Genomic DNA, 27,182 nt, shown 5'->3' with positions numbered 1-27,182 from the left:
CATGCATCCTCTTTTCCTTCTAGTTCTTATATCGGTAGAAAATTGGATTAATCCCAGAATCATAAAGCATTTAGATACCTATCAATGCTCCTATCAATTAGCTATTTGGTAGCAATTTAGTTCAACTAGTTCTGATTATATGTCTATCGGTATATAGTCATTGACTGGTATATTGGCATCTTAGCAACATGGTTGCAGACTCCAAGAAATATACATCTCTATCCTACATCCATCTATTACAAATATTCTCAAAGCATATAATCAAAGCTCCATTTATAGAACCCTTTGTGCTCAACTTTTTTATTTCCCTTGATTTTGATAGGTTATATGCTATAGACTAGCTACAAGAAGGGATAGGACCTAAGAAGGACAGATGTAGCGGGTGACATGGAAATAAATTTGCACTGGACAGCAGCTTGAATTTTTATGAACCATTGAGGATATGTTGTCTACGTCTGCACCCAGAGGAAACAATGTTTTCAATGGGCCACATAGTTTATTTATGTATCCTACAGCAGTTATTGTATTTCTTTTTTTGCATTTCAAAGAATATCTAAGACATATTCATGTTCAGAGAATGCAAAGGTGACTGATTGACATTTCATAGACAAGATCCAATGGCCCCCAAAGTTCCTTCCCCACAGAAAAGGTGTTAGAATCTGTTAAGCCTGGCATCTGCTGACTTGGGACTTTTGTGCCCAACAAAATCAAGATTACCATGGAGGACCCTTAGGTACTCATTAAGTCTGTGTCATCCATAAGAGATTCACAAGCTACTTAGTGTTACAAAATAACATAAGTGGAGGATGTACTTGGCAGGCCTATCCAAAAGTGTGCCCCTGAGAAATTACACTGTTTAACCTGTTTGGTGTAAAAGGAGCTTTTGAGATGAATAGATAGGAGCAAGCTATCTAGATACATAGATGGGAAATATGCGACGAGGGCACAGAATATGGGGGCAGAGAAGGTGGGAAAGGGTGAAGGTATACTGAGGGGGGAGGAGTTGGGATGAGGAATCTTTCATTTGGTGCACATACCTATCTGAACAGTTGGAGAGAGCAGATGATGACGTAAGTAAATTCTAGGTCCCTGAGTGCAACCTAATGGAATTTTCTGTAAGCTATCATTCCTCCCTCTTTGAATAACTAAAATTGAAGAACTAGATGGGGTAATGATGGTGTGAAAGTACGGGCATTTCTGTGTTCTTTAGACTGCTTTTTGCTGATTAGGGAAGACATCATCTTCAGGGAACATAAAAAAATTGAGATGCTGGTCAAGTTCTGAGAAATCTGGTTGTTTAACTGAGTCTAAGAACTGCGGTGCAATCTCTGGCTAAGAAAGTGCAGGTCTACGTGATGGTGGGCCATGGAATGAAGGCTGGCAAGTTTGACCTAAGGCTAGAAGCCCCAGGGACCCTGAAAGGAAAGTTGGAACTTTGCCTGCTCTAGGCACCAGTACCCTGTCATATAGCTGTAGCCCCTAGAAACTTCCATCAACAGACCAATAGGTGGCCATCAGTCACATAGGGGCAACACCCCAAGCCCTTCTACATGTAGATGAGGCATTCCTAACTTCTCAGACCAACATGTAACCTATGAACAAGACAATCCTCTTTGCATTTTTTAAATAAGAGATTTAATTGCTTTAATCTAATGAATTGATTAATGAACAATCACAGTGCTGCTTTATCTTGGGGTAAGAGCTAGTTGCTCCTGGCTCTATAGATAACAAGCTACAGTTATCTTATAGATCAATATGATCAGAGATCTGAGAAGGATAAAGTATCATCTTAATGAACTGTATAACTAAAATGAAAGATACTAATCCATCATTCACTTCTTAGGAGTTCTCAGTTTCCTGTAGTCTCCATGATAGCATGGGATTATTCTGGCCAGCAGAATCGCATGATGTTTTTTTGTTTGTTTGTTTGTTTGTTTGTTTATAATAGAGGGCAGATATCAGGGAGATAACCTTTCTCTGTCTTTGACAAAGTGAGAATTATTGAAAGTCTTGTTTGCCCTTTTCAGGCAGGGCCCTAGCAGCAGAATTAGCAAGGGGGCAGTGTAGTGCTTGGCATAAACAAATTCAGGTGTAAATTGTTGTCTTGGTGCCCATAAGTTATTGGACACCTGAATGAGGGTCACTACTATAATGTGGGAGTCTCTGTCATAATAAATTTAAGGTTATTAAATACCATGTTCAGAAGTTCTCTGTCAGGCTTGAGCCCTAATATATTTGAGTTACACCATTTTTATATGTTTTTAATTATCTGCCATAAATTATACTTCACATAATAACAGGCATCCAATTAAAACTTAATCTCATAATTAAGTCCATCAATTATTAGAATGACTTGCTATCAACTTGCATTTTTTAAGATTATGGTAGCTTTTGTCTAATTAGGACTTTAGGTTCCATTCTTTTATGTTTGAGCCATATAAAACATGGTTCTGAACTGAAGATAGAGTATCACAATGGAACTTTGTAATCAACATAGCTCATAAAGTGTCTCTAAACTTTTCTGCTTTTTATATGATTTATCGTTATTGTTTTCCCTGTGATTTGGTCTATTAGAAATGTATCGCTTATGAATATGTTACACCGGATACTAACAGTGTAAACAATTCAATGTCTCTTAAATTAACACGTACCAAATCAAAAGTAATTTTAGCAACCTGTTTCCTTGGCCAGCTCCTGTTCTTTATATCAATATGTTATGAGCTTTAACTATGTCCAATAGTTTTTAAGTCAATAATAATGTTTTTGACACTGGAATTTAAAGAAATGTGCAGGTTTGAAATTTGTAAGTAACCCATTTACAGAGCAAACACTAAATTTTATCAGTATAAAACAACTTCAAATTTTTCCATTTTATATACATTCAAATTTCTATTATACCAAATCAATTGGACAGAAGTTCACAAAGTGAACCTTGAGCTAATATCAGCTGGTGATAGAAGAAAGAAACAGAATTTGTTCATGTATTCAAGAACTAGAAAAGACATGCATTGTAGAGTTATAGGGGTCCCACATCTGCTCTGCCACAGGGCTTGGGCAGCTCGTGGAGGCAGGACATAAGAAATTAACCTCAGTTGTCAGGATGTTGGAAACTGCATCCCTGCTCAGGGGTGGGGAAGCATGCTCTGTGGTGTGGGCACAACTGGAGCTGACTCGAGGATCCCCAAGTCTGCAAGGGACGGGGCCATCAGGTTCTCAGTCTTTTGGGCATCCAGGCACTGCTAGGATGACACAGAAGAGCTTAAAACAGAGTGGGGGCCCATAGGGCTAGATCTAGGCAAGGCAGAGGGTTAAGAGGGAAATCTCCAGCTGGTTCTAAGAGGATAGTCCTTGGCTTGCTGTGGTAGGCTACAGGTTTGGTGATGGTGGCTAGGAGTGCAGAAAGACCTTCTATGGGAGATTAGACAGTGACTCTGTAAGCAAAGAGCTTTTCTATGGCTCCCCAGTGTGGATCCAGATGCAAAGAGACAGTTCCATGGTTTTAGGCATTTGTCATGGCAGAAAGTGGATGAGTGAAATCACTTTTCAGAGGAGAGAGCCTGAGATTAAATATCTTTTGCAAGGAGGAGTGTCTGGAAGACAAGGTTATTGACTAAGTCTCCAAGCCTTTGGGTACTTCATTTTAATGGAAATCTGTCTTGAGACTGTGGACCTTGAAAATCTGTGGTCAAGTCCTCTACCTGTGGATGGGTCTTGGGGTATTGCCTTTTTGTGATTGATGGCCACAGATCTATGGAAGGCTGTGGTTAGTGACCAGCCTGTTTTCCTGTGAGTCTGAAAAAACACCTACTGCTCCTTTCATGATCACTAGGGTTTCTTACCTCTTTCACCAGGAACTAGGATGCCTTTCATGGTCCCACAAGACATATTTAGATATAAGTTTAAATTAGATGTTGTTAAACTGGATAGACATTTATAACCTTAAATTTTCATCATTATAACCAATACTTTAAAACAGTGTTGAATTGCAGAGACTGTAGGATGTAAAAGTATTTCTTTGAATTTCTATCATCATATAAAAATGTATATAAACATATAACATGAACTTATAGCCTTCTTAGACTAAAATGAGATACAATAATAAACAGAAATCACTAGGTCTAAGAGTTTTATAGTTGCAACTTTATACAATGTGGTCTTCTTAAGATGGAAAATCATATAGCAACTTTTAAGCCATATTGACATGGTTGCTATTTATGATGAGTTACATCCAAATTACATACACATATACACATATGGAGTTGAATTAGAAGTACCTACACACATACATATAGCATAAACAAGAGTACTTAAACACATGTATTTAAAAGGGGGCACCTTGGCATGGACCAGCCAGTTACCCCACACAACATGATCTTTTATGACATTGGTGTTGACCCATGCCAAGTTGCCCCCTTGAGTAATTAAGCCTTGCAAAAGGATTTATTAGGGGAAAGAACAAGACTAAGCCATGAAGACAGGCAACAATACAGATGAGAACAGAACCATAGTCCAAAGAAGTGGTAGGTGTGTGCAGAGAAGGACAAAAAGGGAGTTAGAGAATGCCAAACAGAGATTGTGTGAGAGAGAACTGGGGTGGAGATCCTTTTATCAGGACACACACACACACACACACACAAACACACACACACACACACACACACACACACACACACACACACTTGGTAAGGGCAGCAGATGATTACAGTGCCAATTGCTAGGTCCCTGAGGGCACCCTATTTGAATCATCTGTAAGCTAATGCTTAGACTACACTTCCTGCTTACTATGTTAAAATTTATCCTTCTGATATCTCCAGAATACCTCCTCATCTCTCAGCCTTGGAAGAGCCACTTTATGACATCAATTCTTCAACGTACCTCCACCAGAATAACTCTGTTGAACAAAGATTGTGGGACAATTCTTCTGCCAGTGTAGCCTCCATCATTTCCCTATTACAATTCTACACTCGGTGCTTAGAATCTAACCTGTTCCATGCAATACCATATTCCCCTCAAAATAGACAGAGCTTAAAACTTTGAGAATCCCTTAAAAAGGTATTCACAAGCTCATTCACTTTGCCTACAACACTCCTACCTTGAATGTCCAAAGTTTGATGGATCTACCTGATTATTCCTGAAATTTAGGCAGCTATCCTTTCTATATACCCAATTGTCAGTAACTTCTAGTTGGTAACTCTCTGAAATTCACTTATCTGTCTCTCTCACTTTACTATACTAGACCTTAAGGAAACTTTCTCAACTATTGTATTCAGAATCACATAGTCTTCACTTTCACAGAGGAAGATCCTGAAATTGGTATAGCATCCATGTTTTGGGTTATTTAATCACACAGTGAACACTGATGTTGTGTTATTTACTTAAAAATATTGCTTCTAAATGAGATGTGGTTTAGCCTTTAGCATATACATCCAATCCCCCTGCCCAAAATAAAGATATACCATTAGTTCACACTTTTAATTCCAAACAATGAAAGAAAAGTTCATTTGCCAAAGCATGCACCAGTTTTTTGGAATTTATTTCTAATTGTGTGGCGAGCAAAGAGATGATTCAGAGAACAATTTGATGGAATACGATATGCCCAACTATCTTGAGAATAAAGAAGAAAGGAAAGATATTTAAAGGAGCAATGGACAGAGAGATACAGAAGGAGGTAGGTTTAGTGGGACACTTATAGAGAGGTATTTTGCAGAGAAACAAAAAGGTAGATACCTGTGAAAATAGAATGGGACAGAAAAAGAGAATGCACCAGAAGATTATGATATATTTCTGAAATTAGTATGAGGCCAAGCAGAATGATATCATCATAATCTGAGAGAGAGGCCAGTTTGAATCAGCCAGCTTAAAAAGGATTTTGAGCCAGAACAGCTGAGTTAAACGAACCAACAGAGCTCAGAGAATTCAAAAGAATAAGCTTTTTAACAGAAAATCTCAGAGACTGAAAACATTCTAGCCTTAGATAAGATTAAGGAGGAACAAAATATGAACAGCAGGAAATACAGGGAAAAAGAGTAGAGCAGAAATTGAATGAAAGCCCATCCAGATACTGTACTGCCACACATGGGGATCCATCCCATATGCAGCCACCAAACCCAGTCACTATTCCTGAAACCAAGAATTGCTTGTTAACAGGACCCTGATAAGGATGTCTCCTGAGAGGCTCTGCCAGAGCCTTATTGATGCAGATGATGATGCTCACAGTCAACTATTGGACTGAGAACAGAGTCCCCAATGGTGGAGTTAGAGAAAGGACTTAAGGAGCTGAAGTAGTTTGCAACCCCATAGGAAGAGCAACAATTTCAACCAACCAGACCCCCACAGCTCCCAGGGTCTAAACCATCAACCAAAGAGTACACGTGGAGGAACCCATGGCTTTAGCCACATATGTGGCAACGGACAGCATTGTCTGACATCGATAGGAGGAGAAGCCTTTGGTGCTGTGAAGATTCAATTCCCCAGTGTAGGGAAATGCCTGTACGTTGAGGTGTCAGTGGTTGAATGGGAGAGGGGGAAATAGGATACTATTTGAAATGTAAGTACATAAAATATCCAATAAATAGAAATGAAAAAAAAGTATGGTGGATAGTAGCTTTCAGGCATAGTCCTACATTAGCAGACTGCAGCAGTAAGCTTCAGAGATGACAATTTCATCAGGCAAATGAATGTTAATTTTACATATCCCTGCTTACTCGGACTGTCCTTCCCCAGAGGTTCTAAGACAACCCCTGTTTTTGTTTTTGGTTTGTTTTTGCTTTTGTTTTTTTAAGTCAGGCTCTAGCCATTAATCTCACGTCCCTTGACCTGATCTCTGGGTGGTTGATTCAATATGTAAATGGTTTTCAATTCTGCATCCCTAATTCTTGCTGTTATAACAACATATTTTCAGTAATATGCCAAGTATCTTGACTTTTAAGCAAAGAGTAGATACAGAGTCACCCCTTCTGAAGTTCAAGTAAAGTATCTAGGCTTTCTAATATCCAAGAAACTTGAACTCTCTGTTAACTTAAAATAGTATCTACAGTCTTTACACCTCTCTAACCACCAAGAAAGATTTTCTCTTCCCTTGTCCTGGTGGAAAACCTTAAAATGTGGATTCCTAACTTTTTGCTCACCCCCTATACAAAATCAGCTAAAGTCCCCTCCCCCAAACTGAGCCTTTATATCCACTTAATCTGGTTATACTTTCTTTCTCTCACTTTGACACGTCCCTGGTTTTTCTTTTCCTGGCTTTGAACAATCCTTTACTATATACGCTACTGTGAAATAGGTAATAGAATTGCTGGAGCAAATGAGAGGACCCACCCTTGCCTCTGTTAACTCCCTTTCTACCCAGCTAGATATAAGAGTTTCAGGACATAAGCTTTGCTGACAAGTACTAGCTGCAGCCTTCCTACTGGCCCTGGAAGCTTCTGAGCTTAGTTTTGTTTGATTGTTCTCTTTATTTTCACCACACTGGCTTAAGTAATTCCTATCACATAGAAGTTACTTCACTATGTCCACTTCTAAGGTTCATTTTCTTCACATTATCTTGCTCCGAAACCCCAATATTTCAGTTTGTTTCTGCTCTCTACTCAACTTTGTTACTCCTTTTCTCAAGAATAAATGATGAAATCATGGGCAAATCATACCAAGCCAGCAAAGGTCTCACTCGAGAGGCTTTATTAAAAGAGGAGCCTCTGAGAGGTGTGAAGGGCAAGATATGAAGAAGAGAAAGAACTATGGGTCTGTGAATCAGAATATCCATTTTTTATTCAGGCTGTGATTCAGAAGAGGCATGTGAAGAGGAGTGCGCAAAGGGTGCCATGGCAACAGACACAGGAGAAGTGCTGCTGTCTACAAGTGACATTTTCAATGGGTCTGGGAGCTGGCTGAAAATAGCTTCTGGCTGTCCAGAGTTGCACCTAATGCTAACAGCTACACTCGCCATTTCTGCTTAGCAGCACTTCCATCTCTCGTCTAATGAAATGACAATTTTCTTTATCCCCACTGCTACCTCCTGAGTAAATTTGGTTCATAGATATTATTCCTCTATGCCACATCTACTGCCAATGGACCTGTAATCTTAAATACCTTAAGACTTCTATTTTCCTAAATAGGTAGCAGTAAGCCACTGCTGGTGTCACCACGCTTCTTCTCATGATGAAGTTTTGGGAAATGGCTTTGCTGAAAAAGCTAAGGAGGCAAGTCATTATTTCTATATTCATATTCTACAGCATCATATTTTATTTGTCAGGAGAGAACTTTTCTCATACCCAAAGGTAAATCTGTTACAACTGGTCATAAAATCTTAAAGATACTTGAAACTTCTTATCATCCCAAGCAGGTGCCATTTAAGACTCTACTTAACCCTGTTACTCTTCTTCCCAAGACTACTGTCCCCCAACTCCTGCCTAGAAGCACTTGAAACACTTATCCACAGAAATCCACAATTTCTATTTCCCTTGTGTCACATCACAGCTATACTAGGTATATAGATGGAAGCTCACTGGTTCCTAGTGGGCTCTGCCATAGTAACACACTAAATTACAATATTTCTGCCCATCTCCTTCTCTTCTCTTTCTGGGCCCTTTGAGACTAATTTCTCCCTAATATGAGTTCCCAAAACACTGTGTCCAAGCTCTGAGATCTGTCTTGAGTCTTCAGGGTTGCTTTCTTATACAGAACAAGTAATATCTCCCTACCTTATATGCAGTCTTTCCTGACAGCTAGTCACATACCTTCTCATATTGGCGTATAACCTCTCCCTCTAATTTTTTCAAGCCCCTTACTTCCACCCAGTGTTCATGTCCTCCTAAGTGTATCATCCAGGAATTATTCACTTGCACTGTAATCTTCCCACATGGGGCGTATGACCCCTAATTCCTTTAAACCACACAATTTCTGGGATAGTTTTCCTGGCTAGGACTGAGAGATATTTAATAAATGTCACTCATAGTCAAAAGCACTAGTACACTAATAGTACATAGTATCTTCTTACTATGTTATATAATTTCTTAAGATTTGCAGAACCCTTCCTCATTACAGCTTAGACTGCATAAGTGGTTTATTCCCACCTCATGAAAATCTTACTCAGATTTAAACTTCTTAGGTCCATACAATCAGATAATGTCTCTGTGTTCATTTTTAAATTTACTGTGTCTCATAAGTACTATGGTGTGTACATTCCCTATGTAACAAAATACTCACAAAAGGTAGAAAGATCTAATGAACAGACTTAATAAGTAAGACTCATATATCAAGTTTCGCCTGTGCCAGCTTTTGTCTAAATGCCATATTGAGAAAAGGAATTTCCTGGAAAAAGTAATTCTACCCTATATTGATAATAAATGATAAAGGGCAACAACTCAAAATGGGCTCTTGACCCCTTATCTGATAAGCCCAGCTCCTAGGCTGAAGTTCAAGTTCTCTTCCTCAGAATAGGTTTCTTTCTTACCTTTCAGCTGGGACTCTTCTTGTTCTCCCAATCTCCTGAAAACAGTACCATGACAATACTAGAAATTCCAGATATTTGGCAGCAAAAATAGTACGTTTCTTGGCTGTATATTCTGACTAGCCTCTGGAAGTCTTTCTTTCATCTCTCTAACTTTGACGCCCCAAGTAACCTGTTTTTAAAATTGTGGAAAGCAACAGCCTAGCTTCAATATAAGCGACAACTCCAAATAGCTTGGTCTTTTCCAAGACCAAACAATCCCAGCCTATACTGACAATCCTTCCTGGGTCAGGTGCCCACATTGGAATAGTAAGTACCATTTTTGTTATGCAGTGAGTGGCATATAACCTCAAGAAGTCTCCTAATGCCTCATGCAAGATATGGTAACCTTCACCATTTGGGATACCTGCAATAAAATATGGGCTTGAACAGCTTTGAGACAGATCTTCACCTGTATGTTGAGGGATAATCTGTGAGGCTGAAGGATAGTATAATTTTTAGATCTTTTGAAGAAGAACACTTACCCTTATAGATGATATAGTAGAGATCTTCAACAGTCTGAAAGCAGCCTAGAGTCCAGACTGTGAGAGCCTTAGTTTGTTTGCTTATTTGCTCCAAATATGTGGTAATATTGAGCCACTTGATATAACCTTATGCTTCCTTTGTGTTCCTATGTAAGAGTTGCTAATGGTAGCTATCCCCCACACCCATGTAACCCTACACTCTACGTTCTAAAACCTCAAAACCATTTTCTCAGCTTCATCGCTGTTAATCCTTGGATTTGTGGGAAAATTTACTGAATTTATAGCTGTCCAAATTAAATCCAGCTGTATCTGAGTGAAATTTAGGATGGCCAGCTGGCTGTATCCCCTAATTCAGAGTGTGGAGCAGCCTCTACTGTCATTTTAAAGTTATTTATATAGTGGAAATAAGTGGGATAAGGTGAGAATGTTGATAATTCATTGCTAAAATAATACAAAGAGAAGAGGAGGGACCAAGGCAAGGATTTGCATCAAGTTAATGGAGGTTAACAAGGAGTTTGTACAAGACTAGAAACTTCCTCTTGATTACAAATAGAGGCCTTATCAGGAACTTGACAAAGAACAAGAACCTATCTCTAAGCTAGACTTTAGCACTAAGAAAATTGTTTTAATTGTAAACAGAACTCTCATTCTATAAGGCATGTTTTCTGGTTTTGGTCTTATTTCAAATTGTGGGATATTTGTTCTAGTCTTCTTTCAAAATCAGCTCCAGTGTCTCCTCAATCTCTGGAAATAGACAGTGAATTCTACTTGAATTCTCAGTCCTGCTCTTTATCAGAACAAGCTAATATATCAATTTCAGGAAGTTTATGAGCTGCAGAAAAATCTCACTTTTTGTGCCAATTCTATTTTACCAAGCACCTTCCCTTTCTGCAATTAGCAGATTGAGAGCCCTTCAATGCTGTAAGATAATTGAATTCAGGGTAAGGAGCTGATTTTTGGATAATTGTAGAGCCAAAATCAATTCCTAGATTGTATCTGGTATCTGAGTGAATATTGCTGAGATTGATATAGACTGTGTAGCAAGCCATCATTACCAAACCTTTAGCAGGCACCAATTCTGCAAGAATTGAACCACTAGGCAAAGCATTATAGCCCATCCATCCTTTGTGATGCTTGGAGTTCATTTGTCTCATTCTCAAAGAAGAATACCATGACTATGTAAACCTACCTGCTCAGGTAGAAGAAAGAATAAAAGACTTACACAAGTTGGAAGAAACCCTTTATCACCTAGGGACCAACTATATTGATGAACACCCTGTTTTGTCTCTTTAGGACTACTGGGTTTACAATTCCTTAACCTACTGATATCTATGTTTCTTCTAATCATGAACATGCTATGCCTTTTGGTGTACTTTTAGGCAAGATTTAGCAAAATTATTCAATGATAAAACAAATCCTTCTAATGGAATTTCCATAGTCCTCTACCATTGCTTACTAACCTGAGCTTCTCCATCTCATACTATTTCAAATCAGCGAGCCCTAAGTATTCCATCCTTGCAAACTGTTCCAGTGCTGCCTGCCCTTCCCTAGATTTTCAGGATCCTGTAGAGCTAGGACTGTTGTATTTCTTAAAAAGGCAAAAACTATGATTGATAGGTCACAGGAGGGTGAGGAAGGGTGGTACATGTCCCACTGTGGCATCCTTTACCCATAAGGTATGAGCCATACAGCTGCTATAGTATAGAATATTGCTTACTTGGGGCCATGGGAAGGGAGAGGAGTCAAAAAGGGAGTAGAGGCAGAGAAAGACAGACACACACATACACACACACACACACACACACACACACACACACACACATACACACAGAGGGAGAGAGAGAGAGAGAGAGACAAGACACAGAGAGAGAGACAGAGAAACAGAGACAAAGAGACAGAGGAGGAGAGGCCTGTGAGGGACACATGGAGAGAAAGGAGGCAGGGGCAAATGGAGAGATGAAGAAAAAATCAGTGAGAGAAGAGATTCAGAGAAGTGGTAAGGAACGGAGAAGAATGAGGTTTCAAACAATCCCTCTTATAGCAAGCAAGGCCTACCACGCTATTGTTGGTAACTCTTGGGCAGAGCATAGAAGAAATGCTAACATAATGTAATTTTGCTTTAATTTAAAAACTAGAAAGAGGTAATGGTGACACAGAAAGCTGGTTGTAGTAATCTTTAGCTACTTCCTGTTGACTTTGGGGTAACATGTCTCTGAGAAACCTAGGAAGATGGGGATGGAGATGTTGGTTAGGAAAGTTGACTACTTTCTTGCTGTCCAGCATATGCGTAACCATCTGTGGGTAGAAGAACCAGGTCCAATAAAAGCATCTGTTTCTGTGACAGCAGGCTGGAACATTTGTGGGTTGCTTGTCTAGAGGTATCCTGGTTATAGATTTTGAGTAAAGACTTGGTCTTCATAAGATTCTGAAGCGCATATATATATATATATATATATATATATATATATATATATATATGAGGTAGAGAGTTATATATGAGGTAGAAAATTGAGTTAGCATGATTGAGAAAAATTTTTTTCTTAGGTGTACATTTGAAACCCTTAGTTCTTGGTGGTTGAAGTGAGGGGAGTCCCAATCTCAGGAAACAAGAGAGGAAATATGACCCTCTGGAATATGTAACGGGTAGAAACTACTGACTGTCAGATGTACTTGTTGGGACAGAGTCAATTTGGTTCCTGAAATGTAGACCTGATTGGGTTTCTTGTAGCTTATGAGTTTACAAAAGAGATAATGTTAACAATATAAACCATGTTTAGGTGACCTTAGAGAAGAAATGAAAAACCTCCCATGGAGCAGAAGGAGAAGAAAAGCATTTTTTCTGTCTATGAGACTGAATATTTTACGCACACATGCACAGACACACACACACACACACACACACACAAACACACACATATATACACATATATGTATATATATGCACATAATTATATATTATATGCATATGAGAAACATTTTAAATTTACATTTAGAACAAAATTAAAGGATATTAAATTTGATGATCTTGTGAATATGATAGTTGATCATATTGTCAGCATATGAAACACATTGTCTATAGTTAAAACGCAACCAAAGGAAACTTATATTTGTAAGTATAATAGCTGACAGTATAGATTTAATATGAGAAACATGGTAATTCTATAGTAAAATGATAACCAAAAGAAACTTATTTGTAACTATAGTAGCTGAGAGTATAGATGAGGGTTAATGGTGATGTATCTGTGTGTCAAACTGACAAAGAGTCAATTGTACTGGCTGGGTTTGTGTGTCAACTTTACACAAGTGGGAATTATCACAGAGAAAGGACCCTTCCTTGAGGAAATGCCTCCATTACAGATACAGCTATAAAACATTGCTCATTGTGGGTGGTGCAATTTCTGGGCTGGTAATCCTGGATTCTATAAGTAATTAAGCTGAGCAGGCCAAAGGAACCAAGCCAGTAAGCTGCATCTATTCCTGGCTTCTGCATTAGTTCCTACCTCCAGGTACTTCCCCTATGTAAGTTCTAGTCCTGACTTCCTTTGGTGATAAGCAGCAACCTGCAAGTGTAAGTATAAGCTGAATAAACCCTGTCCTCCCCAACTTGCTTCTTAGTAATGGTGTTTGTGCAGGAATAGAAAATCTGACTAAGATAAAGACCTTCAGGGATTACACACAGGATTTGGGTGTCTTTATCTGTAACAATAAGCTTAATTTAGCAGATTTCTAACAAGATTGAGAGCCACTGTCTATTAAGAATATCTAAGTTAAACAATCTGTCTTTGTTTTTAAAAATATGTTCCTAGAATGTAGCTAGGGAAAAAAGAATGTATTGTAACTTATTAGCAGGAATGACAGTAGCAAAATAAAGCTAAACCTATCTTTAAGCCAATTATTTTTAACTCTTTTAAATCATTAAATTAGTAGTAAAAATCATTATTTATCACAGCAGGAAATAAAAAACAAACACCCTTATGTTAATTGAAGATTACATCAGACTGCTCTAAAGTGGGGAGGCAGTGAGATGGGCAGTAAGCGCCCATAACAAAGATGATGAATCGTTCTTAAACTGCCATTAAACAAGATGCCACAGAAGCTTCAATCATCCATAGAATGGCTCCTAGCTATCATGGTGCTAAAGAGATAGCTGTAACTGTGGGGGAAAGTAATGTTATATTATCATGGCAGATGTGTGGCAGAGACAAACATTTAAAGACAAATCCAAGCTGCACAGTGTGTGGGGTACACAGTAGGCTTGGTGGGGAGGGGACTCCTGCAGGGGCAATGGGAGTGCAGAAGTACCTCTCTTGGACAGCCTGACTTGTGCTGTCCCTGCTTGAGCTCCAGACAGGCACTGGGGCTGTCCTGGGATCAGGTCAGGCAGAAAGCAAGAGAGTGAGGGAGAAGGGCAGAAAGTGGAAAATGGGGGAATAAAGTAGTTGGAAGCAAAGATGGGGAAAAGCACAAATAGAAATCTTTCTATTTTTCTTTTTGTATTCCTGGCAAGAGTTGTAGACATTTTCATTTTAAAGCACCATTAAGCTGCCATTTAGAGTTATTTCTTGTGGGTATGATGACCAAATTTAGCCTGTGAATTTTAAAGCCTTTAAGACCAAGAGGCATCCCAGTAGAAAGCTTAGAAGTAGCAGAGAAGACCTTTCCTTTTTGGGTTAGAATTGAATTTATTAATATTATCCTTACCATTTTCCTGTGAATAAATTAATAACTGGAAATTATAACCAAGCCAGATCATCACAGTGTCATAGGAGAAAGTGGGGAGGGTGATCTCAGGCCAGTGCCTGAGCAATGACCAGGAGAAGGGTCAATTTAGGCCTAGGATTTCACAGCATAGAGAATGAAACTGCTTCTAGGAGAGAAAAACTCACACAATGGAAAAGGTCTTAAAAGAAGGAGTTAGTGAGATGCACAATCATGACTGTGAATACTTCCATCTTCAAGGAAATCAAAGAGGGGTTGCAAGCTCAGGGACCTTCCCTTGGCACCAGGGGCCATGTCTTAGTTATGATTTTACTGCTATAAACAGACACTATGACCAAAGCAAGTTGTATAAAGGACAGCATACATGTGGGGCTGGCTGACATGTTCAAAGATTCAATCCATTAACGTCAAAGTGGGAACATGGCAGCATCTAGAAAGGTATGGTGCAGGCAGAGCTGAGAGTTCTACATCTTCCTCTGAAGGTTACTCGTGGAAGACTAACTTCCAGGAAGCTAGGGTGTGGGTCTTAAGCTCAATTCCTACAAGGTCACACCTTCTAATAGTGCCAATCCCTGGGCCAAGCTTAACTGTGCAAGGGAAGCTTACCAATTCGCCTGTGTTTGGGTGAAGAATTCTAGCAATTCAATGGCTGGAAAATGCATGTGACAGCAGACAACATGAACCTGTAATTTTCTAAATTCTGTTCTCATTACAGAATTGTGTATTTTATAAATAGGCCAAGATATGTTTGATATGGCATGATTTGGTGAGGTGGGAAGGGTGACATGATTGGCCCATGTGAAGCATCCCTTCTCTGAGGTAACAGCCACATGATGGGTTTAGTATAGAGAGGAGTTTGTTTAGGGACATGAGAAGGGTAGTTGAGATGGGAATAGATAGGAGGAGAAGTCAGCCAGTGGCATGTAGAGAGAATGTGGCCAGGAAGAGAAATGAGTAAGAGAATGGGAATACAGCATGAGGAGAGACCAAACTGTCCCCCTTATAGCAAGCCAGGACTACCTGGCTGTTGGCAGGTAACGTTTGGGCAGAGCTTAGAATGTTAACAAGGTCAACAAGTAGAACAACATATTCCTGGCCTTAGCCAAAATTACAAACCCCCTACCCACATGTTTCTTTGACAGCATAAAATAATCAAAGAAAACATCATGTCCCTCATTATCACTTATTATCTACAAAAGATTGAAATGTATGGTCCCAAGAAATATTTTTTCTCAATACATGCCTTTTGGACAATAGCCAGAATCACATTAGAGACTTAAAGAATGGTTTCTACCTGCAAAAAAGAAGCATGACCATCCACAAATAGACCAAGTACCTCAACATACAATTGGATACCATAATTTTTATGAATGAGAAAGTTGAAAATAGCTTTGAACACATTAGTACAGGTGTTCTATCCTGAACAGAGAACAAATAGCTCAGGAAAAAGATCAACAATTAATAAACAAAATATGAAGCCAAAAAGATTCTGTAAAACAAACAAACAAAAAAACCACCATCAGTTGAACAAAATAGAAGCCTATAGATTAGGAAAACAATCTTAACCAGTCCAACATGTGACAGACGACTATTATCCAAAATAAATGAATAATTCAAAATGATACAAATCAGCAAAACAAACAAACCAATTATAAAGTACTGTACACAGATAAACAGAGAATTCTCAACAGATCAACGTCTAGTTGTTGAGAATCACTTAAAAAATATTCAATGTCCTTAGTCAACAAGGAATTGTAAATCAAAATTACTCTGAGATTTCATGTTTTACACAATAGAATGACTGAGATCATAAACTCAAGTGACACTACCTCTTGCCAAGAATGTAGAGCAAGGGGAACACCCCACCATTACTGGTAGGATGCAAAAGTGTACAACCACTCTGGAAATCAATTTGGAGATTTCTGAGAAATTAAAAATACTTCTACCTCAAGACCCACCTATACTGTTAATGGGCATATACTCAAAAATCCTCCACAATACCACATGTACATTATCTCAAACATGTTTATACAAGTTTCTTTCATAATAGCCAGAAATTGAAAACAATCCAAGTGCCCATCAGGTGAAGAAGGGATAAAAAATTGAGTTCAGTTACACAATAGAAACATATTCAACAATTAAAAAACAAGATCATGAATTTTACAGGAAAATAATTGAAACTAAAGAATAACATTTTGTGTAAGGCAAAAGATACCCAAATGACATGCATGGTATGACTCACTTATTATTGGACATAAGCTTAGTCTTGCAGTGACAGGGTGAAAGGTTATGCAATGGGTTATGGTGGTTTGCATATTTGCAATGCAATATTCTCAGTCCATGGAATGGCACTGTGGGAGAATGTGGCCCGGTTGGAGTGGGTGTGTCACTGTGAGGGTGGGCTTTGTCCTAGCTTATTGAAAGTAGTTCAAGTATTAAAGGGACACTAGGAAGTGAAATGAAACTGAATTCTAGAAGATGACAGATTAATTGACTTGGGAACAAAATCTTACCCAAGGTTTAGATAAAGTCATGCTAATAACAGTCTTCATTCTCAGGAAGCAAAGATAAACAGATCTCTGAGTTCAAGGCTAGCCTAGAATAGAGCAAGTTCTAAGTGAAGAAAAACTTAAATCTAGGCTTGGTGGACCATACCTTTACTCCCAGTGCTTAGAAGACAGGCATGCGTATCTCTGAGTTTAAAATCAGTCTACTGAGCGTGTTCCAGGACAGCCAATCTTAGGCAGGAAAACATAAAGCTCATGATAATATAATAGGGCAAGTGGGCATGTTACAGCCCTAGAAAGCAGCAGAACTCCATAGTTTTGGCCCTGAGGCTCTGTCTTTAGAATCCAGAATAGAAAGAGATACTGGGGCAATTTATGCTGGCTAGTTGGAGCTAAGAAATTAGTGGTGATTAAGAAGAGACCAGCATCACTGAGGTGAAATCTGGGAATTGTTTTCTGAGAGCACAAAAGAAGCTGTGCTCCAGAGATATCCAAGGTTGTACCTTATGCTGCAGTTGTAATTAGTAATGTATAAGAGTCACCCAGTTGTTACTGGTTTTGAAGACATGAAGGGGTCATGAAGATCGGCTGAGGCTTGGTAATATGAGAGGCTGTGGAAGGCCATTGGTGAAGTTGCAGCCTCAGCTGAGAGTAAAGGCATCATGGAACAGAATTCATGCTTGGCACCATGAAGAGAGCCTATGAAAGGCTATTGGTGAAACATAGTTGCAGAAGAAGACCCCAGTATACTGGACATGTCAGTATCATGGGTCCATCACTCAGAACAGCAGCATCAGTAGTGCAGTGGATCACCCTGAGATTAGAGTGTACAGAGTGTACAGAGGGCAGAGCTGGAGAAGTGAAGCCAGTGTTTTGGAGAAGCCTAGATGATCATGTGTAGGTCCCAGACATTGCAAATAAGATGGTAACATTGAAGCTGCCTTGGAGACCCCAAAACATTTAAGATGCCAAAAGCATAGGAATGCTGCTAATAGGGAAAAAGAAAAGCAGCCCAGGAAAAGAAGTTTGTTGCAGTCAACTAAAAATGAAAAAGAAATTTCAGATTTGAAGAACACTTTGACATCAACTATGGAGATGCAGAGTTTGCCCAGAGTATTTCCTATCTTGATCCAGGGATTAAAGTTAAGTGATTGGATAGATCTCAGAAGAAACTTTGAACTTTTAACTTTTAGCCTGGTAGATACTGCTATAGACTATGGGGACTTTGAAAGTTGGACTAAATGTTTTCTTATGGCTACATAAAGTCCCATAGACTCATGTGTTTGAGCAAACAAATGGGGGCCAGGGATTGTAATGAGATAGTTGTTATATGCGTGGCCCAGCCCCGTGAGTGTCACTATTAGAGGGTGTGGCCCTGTTGAAGTAGGTTTGGCCTTGTTGTAGAATATGAGTAAATATGGCCTTATAGGATTAGATGTGTCATTGTGGGCATGGGCTTTTTCCTGACTGCCTGGAAGTCAGTATTCTGCTAGCAGCCTTCAGATGAATATGTAGAACTCTCAAGCTCTTCCTGTACCATGCGTGCTTGGATGCTGCCATGCTTCCAACTTGAGAATAATGGACCACACCTCTGAACCTGTAAACCAGTCCCAATTAACTCTTGTTCTTTATGAGAGTTGCCTTGGTCATGGTGTCTCTTCATAGCATTAAAGGCCTTAGGTGAGGTTTCCCACTTCTTAGAAAAGAAAGAGAAGGAACTATAGGTGTAGCATTTGTGTGAAGGGTACCTAGGACAATGAGGGTCTTCACCAAGTATGTAATGTGAATCAAACAATCAATCAGTGTAAAAAAATTATGTACTCTCCTTATTGCTGGCAAAGGTAACTCTGTCTCATTTATGTATATGTGTCCTGCCTATCAGCATATCAAGGTCTATGCTAGTGTCTAAGCTTCTTAAATCTCTACTCACAAGTAATATATCAGAGTTCTCTACTCCAGTTCACAAGTTACCCTCCTCAAGTATCTATTCCCATTAAAGCCCTTCAGGTTGAGCATTATTCATCTCTTCTCTCTGTTTTACTGAGAGACAGTGTTGGTGGCTTGAAAGGAACATTTCCCTTTTTACCCACAGAACAGATTAAAACAAAGAAAAGAAATGTATAGTAACAGAAAGTCAATGGAAAGAGGGGAAGAGAAAATAAAGAGAAGAGAAGAGAAGAGAAGAGAAGAGAAGAGAAGAGAAGAGAAGAGAAGAGAAGAGAAGAGAAAATACAGGAAAAAATCAAACTTGAGTAGTCTTGGTATGATAGAACAGAATTATAGATATGTTAGAAGTCATAGCCAGAGGCAGACACATCTAGAAGAGGCCAGAGTACTCATGACTTTGATCCGTGTGTGGAAAGGAGGAGGGGAAGAAAAGGGGAGAGACAGGAATGAGGTAGAATATCCATGAGGAAAATGTAGAAAGAGGACTGGTAAGCAAAGTATCTTGCTTATGTAGAGAAGATATTCTCAGGGAAGGGCAATGATCACGTTACATGACCTTGCCCCCATATGCTTGGTCTAGAGATTTCAGGGTAGAATTAGTAGTATGCCAGCTTTACCTTGTAATAGGTAGGTACTGAGAGATATTGGTAGAAACTGAAGGCAGATCCACTTTATTGTTAAATAAGCACCTCAGCTGCTTGTCTTGAATTTAAAATTAACAGGGGTTATATTGATTTCTTTACTGTAATTGCTTCATTCACAGAGCTTAAAAAATCAATACTTGAGAATTTCCTTATTCCAGAGAAAGAGAAATAACAAAACTGCATCAGAGATCAGTGACCTCCTAGACCTCGAGAACTGCCAGATATTTAACTAACAGCATCAAAACTACAGTGACTTTTGTGGAAGAGGAACTAGAGAAAAAGGAAGAGCTGGAAGAATGGATGAAAGTGTATATTCTAACTCTTTAAGCCAAAAAGTTGTTATCTTGGGGCAACCATCTGTAATAGCTTGGCAATAGGTGTCTATGCTTGGCTTCTGAATTGTTCACATGTTCTCATTATATAGCAGGAAGTGTCAGAAGATTCTCACATTATCATCCACATTCTATTTTATCTTGTTATGTAATTAGTCATAGTTGAATGTGGCTTCCTCACCGGAGGAGATGTAGTATTTAGGCTAAAGAATTCTATTGAAGATTGGTTCTATTAATGGAGCTATGAAATGGCCATCAATCCTTATGGATAGGCAGCATATTGCAGTTTTGTGTCAAAGTACACATAACATAGTAGGTAGCTAATTACCAATGTTCTATTAGTTAGCCTAAGAAACTTGGGGAAATTCAATGTATGTTCTTAGATGGAGGTGTTGATATTGCTTCTGATTATTCTTCCTAAAATATTTTTTAAAAATCTTTCTTTTATTCTTCAGATTAAAATAGAATTTAATTTTTGTCCTTCCCTTTCTTCCCTTGATCTTTCTATGCATGTCTTTATTCTTTTGCTAATACATGTTTTTTCTATTTAATTTTCTTACATAAATATATGAGTATGGATATACATGTTTATTTTTAAGGATAAAATAATACCTTCCTAATATTAAATTGTAAACCAAGGGAAAATGGCTGAGTTGCCTATTTAACATGTCAAACCAAACCTGGCCACCAGCGTTTCTCATCATTTCCCTGTCACTACTTGATACAGGTACTACCAGCTTGTACATCCTATACCATACCCTGTACTCTCTAGACAAGACATATTGGAACTCTTCCATATTTTGTTAGACAGTGCTCTCAAGAGTCAGAAACCTATCAAATGTTTACCATACATTAAGGGAATTTACTGTAATGACATATAATCTGCAGCCCACCTAACCCAACAATGGGAATCTGTGAATAGAAGTCCAAGAATCTAGTAGTTGCTCAGTCCTACAAGATTAGTTGTTTCCATTGGTAGTCTGTATAAACTTGAAAATATGCATATATATATATATATATCATATATATATATATATATATATATCAAAGATATATATATATATCATATCACATATATATATCAAAAGGTATGCTGGAAAAAAGGAGCAAACAGTCGAAGACAAGATGGCATTCCCTCTTCCACTGTACTTAATGTAAGCCTCCAGCAGAAGTTATGTCCCAGATTAAATTTGTGTGCCATCACACCTGGATTTGTAGCCAGCTGTTTCCCAGACAGGCCTTGATCTGTTGGCCTTGATCTCCTGAAATTAAATGCATGTATTACCTTGCATGAACTTAAAATTAGCTTGGTCACTATGCCTCGAGACATGGATTAAAAGCAAGTAGCACCCCATCTCAAGATCCTTTTCAGTAGCCTGTGTCCTCCAGGCTCAAGGTCTGGATGACAGGTATGCCTGCAATTTCTGAACTGTAGTTCATTCCATATGCAGTCAATTTCACAACCAGGTATATCCAACACACATATATAATGCAACCATTTTGCTTACCCGTTCTTTTTGTATCTTTGAGCCACACCATTTCTATTTTCTCCTGCTCTCTGACGTGTTCCACCTCAGCCAAGTCATGTCCATTTGGTACTTTCCCAGATACCTCTGTACCTTCCTCTACCTATGTTCTTCCTTTGCTCTACAAAAAACTTTATTCTCCATCATACCTAGAATCAGTTCTTGTAAATTTTCCCCTTGATCTGGTGCCAAAAACATTGGTGTATAATTGGAACCTCAGCTTCTCAAAACCAAGTTGCTGGCCTGACTCTGCTAAAGTATATACGGATCATTTGTTCCTGTCAGCTTTCACTAGCTATGACATTTGATTGGAAATTCTACCTCTTTAGCTCCTTCCTCCCTCAACTTTTTCTAACAATACATCTTTTCTTGTCCACTCAGTAAGAGTCCTCTGTCTTCATTATTTCCTTCTGAACTCCACCACAAGGACAATTCTACTTACCAAGACACAAATATCCAGCTGTTTTCTTTCTTTTCCCTATGCTCTCCCTTTCATGCCCACTAAACTGTATTCTTCCCCATACTTAGAAGGCATGCCCTTTACTTTCCTTTGTATTTATTATTGACTTAGACTGTTTACTTTTATTCTCACACACACATATGTAATTTAAGGCTGACCATGTCATGTTGGAAAATCAATTAGCATAAACCCCCTTGTGGGCAAATAGCCCTCATTTACTCACTGTTCTTTAAATGTTTGTAATATTGTATTGTGTTTGAGGTCTTTTAATTTTTCTAGGTACACATAAAATTTTCATTTGTATTCTTCATCTCTAGCTCATGTTTGGAAATCATGTGGAGACTATGGATATTTCTGTTATTTTTATGAGACACAGTCTTACAGCACACAGCCTGATCCCTTATCACAGTTTTTCTTCTCAGTATTCAACAATGATTTCAGATGTTGAAGAACAGCAGTTGTTTTGTAGAATTATGCAAATCCTGTAATCTACAATGTATTTTGATTTGTTGCTATATTTTTGTTTGTTTTCTTTTGTTTGTTTGTTTGTTTTGCTTCATTGTGCTTTGCTTTGTCAGATACTTTTTGGCCTATTGAAGAAAGATTTTCAGCTCAGACTCCCCCCACCCAAAATTCTGTGATTTTCATAGGTTTATCTATACAATTGCTAGAATTTATTTCAGGTATTTTTAAGCAGATAGTTAATAATATCATTACTCTGGAGATTTAGACATCATTATTTTATACTTCTTAAAGTATTAAAGTTTGCCTTCAGGTTTCCCTGTTTGCCTGGAGGTGACAGGGTTCCATAGCTCTCTGTATTCAAATCCTGTGAGGGAGGGAGTTGGTCTCTCAGAAGTGCATTCAATCCTGAGAGGTCAGGGGTGACTAACACTTCAGCTCACATTCCTGGCCCATGAGGGACCTTCCTGGAGCCCCCAGGACAGAGTAATCTAGGAGCAGTCAGGGACAGGATCCTGCCAGAATTGCAGCCAGAATTGAAAGCCAGGTGCCAGGAGCTCTGACATACTTGAAAGAGAAGGCAGACACTACTTCTGCAATGAGGAACCTGACTAGAGTCCTCAGGACAAAGGAACCCAGGATCAGTCTAGCACAGGATTCTTCTGGTTTCCACCTGAACCTGGAGATAACCCAGTCCCACAACTCTCTGTATGCAAATCCTCTGGGAGGAGTGAGCTGGGCTCTCAGAAGTGGGAAAATTCTGAGTGTTCAGGGAGACCACTTCTCACATTCCTGGCCCAAGAGGAACCTGGTAAGAGGCCTTTGTAGCATAAGTGATTCCTGAAAATATTTTGTCACTTAGTCCAAAATACATTTAAATCTTTTGATGTGTCATATGTTACTCATATTACCGACTAGAATGGTATTTAGTTCCTAACATTTGGTAATATTCCAGATATAATTTATATTGATTTCTAGTTTAATTCCACTACAGTCACAGAACAAGATTTGCATAATTTTTACTTTTTTTTAACATCAGCAGAGTGAATCTTATATCCTACAACAGAGTTTTTCCTCTTGACAATTTCATGTAAACTTTAGAAGAGTTAATATTCATAGGATTTTGAAGAACTGATTCTGTAGTGTCAGTTACATGGAGAGGAACTGCAATGCTGGTCTAGTCCACCCTGTCTTTATTGACTTTCTGCCCAGTTCACTTATCAGTTAGAAATGAGGAAGTTTAAACCTACAGCTATGATTGTGTACTTGTCTATCTCGTCCTTCAGTCCTATGAATATTAGGTCATGCATTTTCATGCCCTGTTGGGGGTTACAATACTCCACAATATTGCTATGCTTCCTTGAATCCATTCCTTTAGCATTATGTTGTGTCCCTTTTTATGACTTAATTTTATCTACTCTGAAATCTGTTTTGTAAGAGATTAATATTCGTCTTTCAGTTTTCTGTAGATCCCATAGTCTCCTCCTTGTTTACATTGTTCTCACAAGAATCTTTATAATTAAAATGAGCTTATTTTAGATGGCAAAAAAAGAGGCCTTTGGACACAAGAACCTAGTAGCAGTCAAAGACAATACCCTTTTAGTCTCTAACTGTGCAAAGAGCTGAAAGCCAGTTGCCAGGAGCACTGACACATCTGAGAGCAGAAGTAATAATGCAACTTCTGCTCTTAGGAACAAGAGCCCTTACCTGGAGCCCTTAGGACAAAGGAACTCAAGAACAGACTGGGACAGAATTCTTCCAATTTGGGGAGCTGAACTGGTACCACAGCTCTCTTTACCCAGATCCCATGAGGATCTGAGTAGTACTCTCAGAATTGCAGAAAATCCTGAGAGCAGATGGGAAAACATCACTTCTGTCCACATTCTGCCAAAGAGGAACCTGCCTAAAGCACTCTAAATACAGAAACTGGGGAGCACTCTGGGACAGGATCCTTCCTTTCTGTGTATTTGTGTCAGTGCCCAGAGCTGACCCTGTGACACAGCTCTCTGTAGCAAGATCCCTCTGGGAGAAAGCCAGGGTCTAGGAGTGCTGACACAAAAGTTTACATGAGTGTCTAGCCACTGTAAGAGCTAACATAAGAGAAAACCAGATGGCAAGAGGCAAGCACAGGAACATAAGCAACAAAAATCAAGATTACTTGGCATCATCAGAGCCTACGAAAACAAATACTGGACATCCAAACACACTGGAAAAGCAAGATTTGGATTTAAAAATTACATCTCATGACAATGATAGAGAACTTTAAGGATGACATGAATAACTCAATTAAAGAAATGCAGGACATCACAGGTAAGCAAGTAGAAGCCCTTATGAAGGAAACACAAAAATACCTTAAAGAATTACAGGAAAAGACAACCAAACAGGTAAAGAAATTGAAAAAAACCCATCCAGGATCCAAAATGGAAACAGAAAAATAAAGAAACCATAAAGGGAGACCAGCATGTTGACAGAAATCCTAGGAGAGAGAACAGGAGTCATATTTGGAAGAATCCCCAACAAAGTACAAGAGATAGAAGATCTTATTGTAGGTGAAGAAGAAGAGTTTTCAATGGAGAAAACATTGACACAACACTTAAAAAAATGCAAAACACAGAAAGCTCCTAACTGAAAACCTCCAGGAAAGCTAGAACACAATGAAAAGAACAAATCTAAGGATAATAAGTATAGAAGAGAGAAATATTCCCATCTTGAAGGAACTGTAAATATCTCCAACAAATTATAGAAGAAAACTTCCCTAACCTAAAGAAAAATATGTCCATAAATGCACACACAAAGCTACAGAACTCCAAATAGATTGGACCAGAAAAGAAATTCTTCCAGTCACATAATAGTTCAAACATCAAATGCACATAACAAACAAAAAAAATATTAAAAGCAGAAAGGGAAAAAGGTCAAATAACATATAAAGGCAGACTTAACAGAATTACACCAGAATTATCAACGGAGACTGTGAAAGCCAGAAGATCCTGGGCAAATGGCGTAGAGTCACTAAAAGAACACAAATGTTAGCCCAGGCTAAAATGTCCAGCAAAATTCTCAATTAACATAGGTAGAGAAACCAAGATACTCCCTGACAAAACCAAATTTACAAAATATCTTTCCAGAAATCCAGTCATATAAAGGATAACATGACAAACTCCAAGCCAAGGAGGGAAAATAAACCCTAGAAAAAGCAAGAGGGTAATTTTCTTGAAACAAATCCAAAAGAAAACAGCTACACAACCATGATTCTACCTCTAAGAACAAAAGTAACAGGAAACAACAATTACTATTCCTTAATATATCTTAACATCAATGAACTCAATTCCCCAATAAAAAGACATAAACTAACAGACTGGATATGTAAAGAGGACCAAACATTTTGACACATACAGGAAACATACCTCAGTGACAAAGACAGACATTACTTCAGAATAAAAGGCTTGAAAACAATGGTCCTAAGAAACAAGCCGGCATAGACATTCAAATACTGAATAAAATCAGCTTTCAACCAAAAGTTATCAAAAAAGGTAAGGGATGATACTTCATATAAATCAAAGGAAAAATCCACCAAGAGGAAATCTCAATCCTGAATATCTCTGCTCCAAATGCAAGGGCAACTTCATTAAAAAAAAAAACCTTAAAGTTTAAAGAACACATTGCATTTCACACAATAATAGTGGGAGACTTCAACACCCCATGGTCAGCAGTGGACAAACCATGGGAATAAATTAAACAGAGACATAGAAAAACTAACAGAATTTATGAACCAAATGGATTTTATAGATATCTATAGAACATTTCATCCAAAAAAAAAATATACCTTCTTCTCAGGACCTCATCATACCTTCTCTAAAATTGAACTTATAATCAGTCACAAAGAAATCCTCAACAGATACTAGAGGACTGAAATAAACCCATGCATCGTACCAGATCACCACGGACTAAGGATAGTCTTCAATGACAGCGAAAATGACAGAAAGCCCACATACATATCGAAGTTGAACGATGCTCTAATCAATGATAACATGGTCAAAGAAGAAATAAAGAAAGAAATTAAAGACATTTTAGAATTTAATGAAAATCAATTCACCACATACCCAACCTTTTGGGACACAATGAAAGTAGTGCTAAGAGGAAAATTCAGAGCTCTGAGTTTCTCCAAAAGGAAACTGGAGAGAGCATAAGGAAGCAGCTTGATAGTATAATGAAGTTCTAGAAGAAAAAGGAGCAAATACACTCAAGAGGAGTAGACAGCAACAGATATTCAAATACCAGTCTGAAATCAACCAAGTAGAAACAAAAAGAACTATAAAAAAATCAACAAAAGCAGGATCTAATTCTTTGAAAATATAATCAATAAAGATAAACCCTTAGACAGACTAATAAGAGGGCACAGAGAAACTATCCAAATTAACAAAATCAGAAATGAAAAGGAAAACATAACAACAGAAATCAAGGAAATTCAATAAATCATCAGATCCTACTACAAAAGCCAATATTCAACAAAACTGGAAAATCAGGATGAAATGGATTATTTTCTATTCAGGTACCAGGTACCAAAGTTAAATCAGGAACAGATAAGCCATCAAAATATTCCTATAACTCCTAAAGAA

The sequence above is a fragment of the Rattus norvegicus genome, chromosome 1, assembly GCF_021556685.1.
Source record: "Rattus norvegicus strain SHRSP/BbbUtx chromosome 1, alternate assembly SHRSP_T2T, whole genome shotgun sequence".
Lineage (NCBI taxonomy): Eukaryota > Metazoa > Chordata > Mammalia > Rodentia > Muridae > Rattus > Rattus norvegicus.
This window is presented reverse-complemented; position numbering follows the sequence as displayed.